Genomic DNA, 9,077 nt, shown 5'->3' with positions numbered 1-9,077 from the left:
TTTGTTTGGGAAAACATTATCTACCGCTATGGATTGCCAGGGGTTATCGTCACTGATAATGGAAAGCAATTTGCTGAGAAGCCTTTCAGCAGTTGGTGTAAGGAGTACAACATCAATCAGGTCTTCAGCTCAGTGGCTTACCCGCAATCGAATGGACAGCTCGAAAGGACAAATCGAAGCATAGTGGAAGGTATCAAAACAAGACTGGGAAGATACGGAAGCAACAGGCTTGACGAATTGCCTAGTGTTCTATGGGCCATAAGAACAACCGAAAAAGCAAGTCATAGAAGGACACCCTATAGCTTGGTATTCGGATCCGAGGCTGTGATCCCAGCCGAGGTAGGAGTTGTAACACAACGAGTTGTCAACATGGATCCCGAAACAAACCAAAAAGAGACCATGTTGAACTTGCAACTCATAGAAGAGGCAAGAGACCAAGCTGCGATTCAAGAAGCCAAGTACAAGCAACGAATGGAAGCCTATTACAACACGAAAGTGAAGAATGAACGTTTCAAGCCGGGAGACTTGGTCCTTAGAAACAATGAAGCTAGCATGAAAGAAAATCAGGGAAAGCTTGGCCCAAAATGGGAGGGTCCATACACCATCCTTGAAGCACACAAGGGTGGATCCTACAAGCTAGCTGACCAAGAGGGTAAAAGGCTTCCAAGGCACTGGAATGGAAAAACATTGAAAAGGTTTCATGTCTAAACGGGAAAGATCGGTTTGTGTTTTGCGATATTGCATTTCAAGAGTTGAACTATGAAAACCTTTTGTAAAAATATCTCTTGAATGAATGAAGTTGTTTTATCACATTTGTCTTTCTATTCTAAGAACAGACTAAGAACCTAGCAAGAAACTCCATGGCAAGGGCCATGTAAGGGGTTGAGCTCCCAGGCCACATCGCTCAATAGGTTCAAGGGTTGAATGGACCTATATAAGGGGTGAGTTCCTAGATCAATACAACTCCATGAGACTTATTAGCAACAACCAAAAAGTCTCATAGACAGGTTTGGACAGCCTACACCAAATGTTCCTTACGCCCTAGAAAAATAATCAACAAACAGGCTTACAAAAAACAAGAAAATAAATAGGATAGGTGCTACACCTTCTTGTTAAAAATACCAAGGCTAAGTGACTGCAACACTGAACCCTTTAAGGTATAAAAAACATAAGGGCAACACAAACTCAACAAAGACAAAGTTATAAGAAAACAAAAACAATGTAACTTGAACAAAACTTGTAAAACACAAACAAAGTCAAAACAAAACACTAGGAAGCCTTCAAGGCTTCGAGCCCGAGATGACAGCTTGAAACCTCAAAAGCTTCAATCTATCTATAGATAACCAGAAAGCTTAAAAGCTTAAAAACCAACCAAGCTGCCTAAAACAAAACAGGCACGAGTATAAAAACACAAAAATAGTTAAACATAATATTATTGCAAAAGAAAGCCCCAAAAGACTTTCAGCAAATCACAAAGCAAGTCCTACTGACTTGCAAGGTCAGATATTGTTCAAGAGGCCATACAGGCCTAAAAGCACAAACACATAACAGGAACCTTAAGGGTTCCTGCAAAACCTAATATTGTTCAAAGTTAATATTACAAACCACAAATTGTTTTGCTAAGAAAGCTACAAATAACCATTAAACAATGGCAGAAGGCTTGGAGACCCCGGAACCTTCAGCCTTGGCCTTCTTTGCCTTCTTGGGCTTCTTAGCTTTTGCACCACCATCACCACCTACTGCTGAAGCCTCCAAGCTTGCATCCTTCGAAACATCCGGTACACTTGAAAGAGTGTCATCACTATCTCCTGAATAGGATCTTTTCTTCGAAAGTGAACAAAAGACTTCCGCACAAACTTTTTCATTAAGGCCTTCCGGTTTCAAGTCCTGTAAAACAGAAAGAGGCTTACCAAAACAAGAAGAAACCTGATGAACATAAGGATAGGTCAGCCTCTCCATCTGTTCAACAGAGCCTTTAAAAACATCAGAAGCTTCAGGACGAAACAAAGGAGACTTTTCCAGAGGATGCCCAGCTTCATGCAACTTATAACCAGCAATGAGGCCTTGGTGTTTTCCCAAATTGAGCAACTTAGTGTAAACCTCACCAAGGGCAGAGTTAAATTCAGCAGAATGAAGCAGATAAGTAACAACTTGTTGAAAGCCCTGCTCAATCAACCACTGATTATCACTAGTAGCCCGGGAAACCAAAGCCTTCAAGCTTTCCTTCTCCTCATCAAAGGCTTTCTGAGCAACAGACAAAGCCTCCTTGCCTGCCTTTAGCTTCAATCGATCGGCCTCAAAACTCTTCTTAAAATCACTCATCTCAATCTCATGCTGCTTCGACAAATCTTCAACCTTTTTTGACCAAGCTTCATCTTTCTCAGCAAAACCACTTATCTCCTTCTTCATTGCGGCCATCGAATATTTCATTTTGTCTTTCTTCTTAGAAAACTCTTCATATTCTTGCATCCTCTGGTGAAAACGGGCAATGCCCTGAGGAAGCATGGCAACAAGATTACAAGTGCTTAGAATCATACGAGACAACATCACATCATCATCCATCTCGGGAAATAGTATTATGAACCGAAGGAGGAGCAATATGACTCAAAGCATCTTCACAAACAGCAGCATCCTTAAAACTGTCATCAATCTTTACCGACCAACCTGACACATAAACCGCATCCGGATCCAACCCTTCAACATCCATGCTCGAAGAACCCTGAACAGGGGAAGCAACAACCTTTTTGGCTGAAGCCTTTTTGCCATGAACAACTAGCTTCTTCTCTTTTTCAGAACCCACTTCAACACCTCGATCCCCAGAAACTTCGATATCATCACTCAACTCCACTAGTTCAGTAGAGGTGGATTGAGGAACACCTTTTAAACGACGAGTAGATCGCCGGGTTGAAGTCTTGGGGGCAAGAGGCTTAGAAAAACCTTTCACGTTAGAAACACCGACATATCTAGTACCCTCAAACCTTTGTTCAGTATCTTTAACCACAGCATTCTCATCAGGGATAACGGGAACATCTTCAAATACCACAACAGAAGTGTCGTCACTCTTAATTAAATCCAAAGCAGACATAACTGCAAACAACAAACAGACAAAACATAAGATATAAATTAAGAAAAACACAAAAAAAGTGGAGAAGAAAATGCATACCCGTGCCATTCCTCATCAGAACCGGATTCCGATTAGCCTTTTCCTATGACTTACTATCCCCTAACAAGACTAGCAAATGCTCAGGAAAGGGACGAACCCTTGAAGGGCATTCCCGGATGGCTTTCAGAAAAGTATCATTCAAATCGGATTCAAGGGGTTCCGGTTCATTGAGAACAGCATCCGGGTGTCTCCACATAATCTTGAAAGGGACAATAGAGTCAGAAACCCAGAAAAAACGGTCCTTCCAGGTACCAAGGGTGGTAACCATGGAAGAAATAAGGCAAGCATCGACCTTGGACGTTTCAAAGGTGAACCAGTCACCGTTCTTGGCTAATCGAAAAAATCGGCGAAAAAGCAAAAGCGAAGGATCATAACCAAGGGCACGGCACAAAACCTCGAAATGTAAAACCCTAGCCATACCCTTTGGATGAATCTGACCAAAGGAGACTCGATAATACTCCAATAAGTTCAATACAAACAGGGAAAACGGATGACGGAGGTTCGAAAACTCAAAGTGACGGCAATAAAGAGCAATAAAACCAACCGGACATTTGTCAATTGAAACATCACACGCAGGAGCAGTAGGTTTAAATTTAGTCCCAATACCATATTCCATACAAAACAACTCTACTTCTTCCTGAGTTAATCGAGAAAAGGATCTCGACAAATCCTTATGAGCACCCATTTTTTGAAAAAAATACGAAGTAAGTAAGAAGAAAAAGAAGAAGCAAGGACTAACTTTGAAGTAAAGAAACGAAATTGCAGAGAGAAACTTGAAGGGATAATGTGAAGAATGAATGACTAGTCTATATAATAAAAACCAAAATACGGTCATAATGGTAAACAGTTAAAGACTGCAAAACCGCCGCCCTATGAACTCCTACACATCAATCAAATCAGTTGTCAGTTTTTAAAATTCAAAAAATAACTGACTCAAACCTTTCAAGCCTTTAAGCTTTGAACACCTTGAAACCTTTTGTCAATAAAAACACATGTATAAAAGTCAGAAGTCTTTGAGCTCACCTCCCAAACACCCCTGACTTGGGGGGCTGATGACAGGGGTAACCCAAGACAATATAAAAGGACTAAAATACCTGAGTACTCAAAGGGTTAAAGGATTCGAAGGTCAAAAAGTCGTAGAGGTGAAGTAAAGTAGTGTGAGAACAGTAGAATGTCACATCCCCGAATCAATTCACCAACCCACTAGCCGCAAAAGTAACGCAGGTCCCAGAGCACACCCTATTATCCAGGGGTCAAAAGGCTTTAACCACCGAAAGGGTAAGCCCCTCACTGCAAGCAGGGACACTAGTCAAAAGCATTCTTCTTTGGGAGATGCCTTTTCCTATATAAGTGACACTTCATTTACTTTCCAAGACATTCCAGGCCAGTCTTGATTTCACTAAATCCCTGACCATGCATCACCAAGTACTTGCTTTTAGCAAGATACTCTTCACTTCCAACACACACATTCTGTTTGCTCCTTCACTCGAATCTGAACGAACTTCAGAGGATGGCTCATAGCAAACAACAAGATCAAACTAGTAAACCATCCTTGGTCTACAAATTGTTGCATCAACAGTCATAGGAGATGTTAAACTTCCTATTAGCAAAACACAAGGTTGTTTTCATCGATAGGACCAAGAAGGGTAACAACAACGCATCTAGAGAACATTTCTCCAAGTAGCACTTTAGTCCAATTACCTCAGCCAAGCTAGGCACTCTATTAACCCAAGCATTTGACCATCTTGTAATCTCGACAAGCAAATATAGGAATATAAATAATTAAAAAAAAAACTGATAATTGCATGTAACATATACATAATTTTATATAAAAAAATATTGAACTATAAATTAATTAATTAATTAATCTAATCTAAATATTAATAAAAGACTACAATTAATGCCACGTGTCAATTTCTCTTTCAACTTTACAACTATTATTATTATTATTATTATTATTATTATTATTATTATTATTATTATTATTATTATTATTATTATTATTATTATTAAATCTCTCAATTTTAATTTTAATAACATACGGAGGAATATTAATTTTTTTTTGTCTTTTTGTCTTCTTTTTTTTCTTTTTTTTTTTTGGCATTATGATTTTTCATTTTGTAACAAAACTTTAGTTTTTATAATTTGTGTCACAAAGGTAAAAAATTTTAGTTTTTGTTTTACGTTTTTTTCATATTTGTTCGTCATTTGTTGCTATTTAGCACAGTGTTGATAGTCACATTTGGCCCCTCAAGTTTTTTTTTCATTCGTATTTGGTGGTCACATTTGGTCTTTTCTAATACGCATCGTTATAAATTCGACTCCTTCTACGTTTTACGTCACGTAAGTCACTTTGTGTTGGAAATTCGTATTATTTACGCTTTACCTGGTTTTGGTCTTCGTTCGACGCTACTTAGCATGGTTTTGCGTCCCCATCTCCTCAACGTTGATAGCACGTTTTAATGCCCACTGGCCCGCAACGCGGGTAGCTTTAAGTTTTACATAAGAAACAATTTAACTTATAATAAAAGACTCCAAATAATGACACATGTCATTCTCTCCTTCAATGTTATAAATTTTATTTATATTTGTTGAATAAATTTCTTTTAATATTAATATTAATTAATAACCAATATATAAATATCACTTATTTTTATCCTTATCTTTATCTAAAATTAATAAATAACTTTAATTTTGTAATTTAGACCCTTTATTTTTTACTTTTAACCCAAAGTTTTTAATCTTTTGCAATTTAATCCCAACTCTTTTTTTATTTGCAATTTTGTTCCACCATACCTTTTATCTTTCCCAAGTTTTTCGTTACGTTTTAAATTTTGTGAGTTAACGCGCCGCAACATGCATGTGGGGTTCAACATTTTTTCGTATATTTTTTTCCCGTCTGACTGGCCCGTCACGTCACATTTATTTTTTTGCGTTTGACAAGTTCGTCCAACACGCGGGTTCTGGATGGACTTAGTTATTTTTTTCTATGTTTTACATTTCGATTTAATTTCTCAGCAACGAGCATGCGTGATTCAAAGATTTTACGTCTGCTTTTCGCTTGGTGTTATTTTTCCCGTTTTTATTTATTTTGTTTTATGAGCTTTTCCGATGTTGGTGATCGCTGACAATGGTATAGTATTGCTACTACTTAACACAGTTTTATGGCAACCACTCACTGCAACGTAGGGGCTTAATACTAGTTAATTATATTATAGTTTGGAGACTATTATAGCTTATTATACGGGGTTGTGTAAAGTAATTTCGGATTAACTTAATAATTTTGTAGATTTATTAAGACATAAATATACGAGGAAGCATTAACTAATAAGTTAATAACTAGTAACAAGGCCACGTGCGTTGCGGCGTGGGTACATCGCAAACATCAAATAGATTAGCGCAAGCGTTATGTAATGTGTAAACCATATAAAAACGTGTGTTTTGACGTATCCGATATAAATCAATGTAACTTATATAAGCATTTAAATCAAATAAAAAAATCCAAACCGGGTTGGTTCATTTAGTGGGGTTCCACCTAATTACTACATAACCCTTACATTTTCAATAAGACTTAGTGACTTCAATACGTATAGTGACTCGTATGTCAAATCATAAACCAACTAAAAACGTACATAAAGATAAGCACGAAAACGTATTATATTTAACCATGTTTATTAACATGAATTTATATTGACATGTACATACAAAAATGAGCATGTATGAAAATAAAGTGTTTACATCAAAACGTATAACAACTTAAAACATAAATAAAAATAGGCATGAAAACGTATTATATTAGACCCGACTCATTTATAGGAAAACTTTAGGTCGAAACGTAAATGTGTACTGTTTACGTCCAATGCCGATACATGAATATGTACCGAAATGTCCATAAAAATAAGCACGTGAGGAAATAATTTTTTTTTATGTTAAAGAATGAAAATAAGGTGCTCGCGCGTTGTGGCGTGACATTTAAGGGCACATTATCATTCGTTAAGCACGTTGGCACGGTGACATTAACGTGTTTAAGCACACGAAAGAAACTTATAAAGATGCGGTACGATTAAACGAACCAACTACCCGTTTCGAATTTATAGCAACATGTAAACGTAATATAAACTAAAAACACAAAGGGAAAAAAAGAAAAAAAAAATAAAAACTAAGGAAGTAAAAGTGAAAAGTTAGAAATTTAGATGATAGATTTATTATTGTGTAAGTTTTAGGAGAAAAACAAATTAGTTAAAAAAATAAGAGAGCCAAAATGGAAATTATATCAAAGGAAAAAATTGTAATTTGAGGTGTGTTGTCGGTGGCACTTGCCACCGACTTTGTCCTTTCAGAGATATGGTAGAATTTTGTAAGGTCTGTAACAAGTTATAAGACCATCACAAATTTTCTTTTTTGAACAGCGGAATTTTATGATTATAAAACCGGGCCAGCATATGGTGTAAAAACCCAAAAATATACAAGATAAATAAAACAAAAAACAATATTATGTTATGTCACTACATCTCTAACATTAAATTCGCGCCACCTCTCCCAATCCAAAGTATGCAGATTCGCTCTCCCTTTCAACCATAAGAATGAATCCGCTTTAATGTCTTCGATTGTTTTGAAACCCGGGATGTTGTTTCCGTTGAACTCCTTCTTATTCCTTGCCTTCCATATTTGCCAAAGTGTCGTCATGAAAATCATACGAATCACTTTCTTCCAAACCTTCGAACCCACAAGTTGGTTTGCCCATGTCAAGAGTTGTTGGCATGTTTCAAAATTATCCGCTATCTAACAATTTTTAACCATACAAAAACATTCCACCAGATTGATTTTGTTATCACACATGTGACCAACAAATGGTCAACTGTTTTCTCCTGTAACCCACACTTGATGCATAATTGATTTTGTACTAAGGGGAGTGGGGTGGGAACAAAAGTTCCCGTGATGAACTTTCTTCCACGCGTGGAAGTTGTCAACATACCACTACGGCACCGCCACCATCAAATTCAACGAGTGATGGAATTTTTCCGTGATGTATTTCACGCGTTATGGCTTGTGAGTGATAATTGGATGTGAGGGGGTGTGAGGGTTTATTGTTGGGCACTTGGGTGTTGTGAGAGATGACCATTGCCACTAAAAAAGGTTGTGAGTGATGAAAAAATGGTTGATGACATGATGGAACTTGATTGGATGTTGTGAGTGATGGAATTTTTGCAAGTGATAACCATCCCCTCCCCCCTAAGACTCCCTGTTTCGCTAATTCCTCCTTCGTCGGTAAAGTTGCCTTCCAAACAAAATAGTTTATTTTTGGTGGTTCCAAAATCTCCATGCTACGTCTTGATCCGTTATCGATGCTTTAACAATTTGCTCACCAATAAATGCGACCGATAGTTCCTGATCCGCAACACCTTTCCATTTGAGACCATTCCACCCCACTATTTGGCCCATGATACCAACCCCAAGTCAACCTGTTTCCACTGTTTAGTTTCAAAACACAGTCCTCTACCTTTGCTCTTTTGTCTTTTGCCAATGCATATATTGTAGGAAATCTATCTTTATCTCCAAGCCAAATGTCCAACCAAAAATGTGTCTGCTTCCCAAAACCAACTTCAACAATTAACTTCTTTTCTAATGATAACCCCAATTCTTTATCTACTGCCACTATGTCTTTTCAGGTACCGGGCTACATTTGTTTTTTGCCGGTATGCACAGATGTCACCACTTTTGCCCATAAAGAATTTGTTGCAAGCAACGCTAGATTTGCACAGATGTCAACGCTATGTCTTTTCAGGTACCGAGCCATCCATATTTTTTTGCCCCATCCAAAATCCCTCCTAATTGCTTCAAGCGTTTTGATAATCTTTTTTGGTGCCAAGAAGTAATTTGGTAAGGCTCCCATAACCAAGGACCATCTTGCTTT

Source organism: Helianthus annuus, chromosome 6 (genome assembly GCF_002127325.2).
Source record: "Helianthus annuus cultivar XRQ/B chromosome 6, HanXRQr2.0-SUNRISE, whole genome shotgun sequence".
NCBI lineage: Eukaryota > Viridiplantae > Streptophyta > Magnoliopsida > Asterales > Asteraceae > Helianthus > Helianthus annuus.
The sequence above is the reverse complement of the archived record's forward strand: the minus strand, read 5'-3'. Positions refer to the sequence as shown.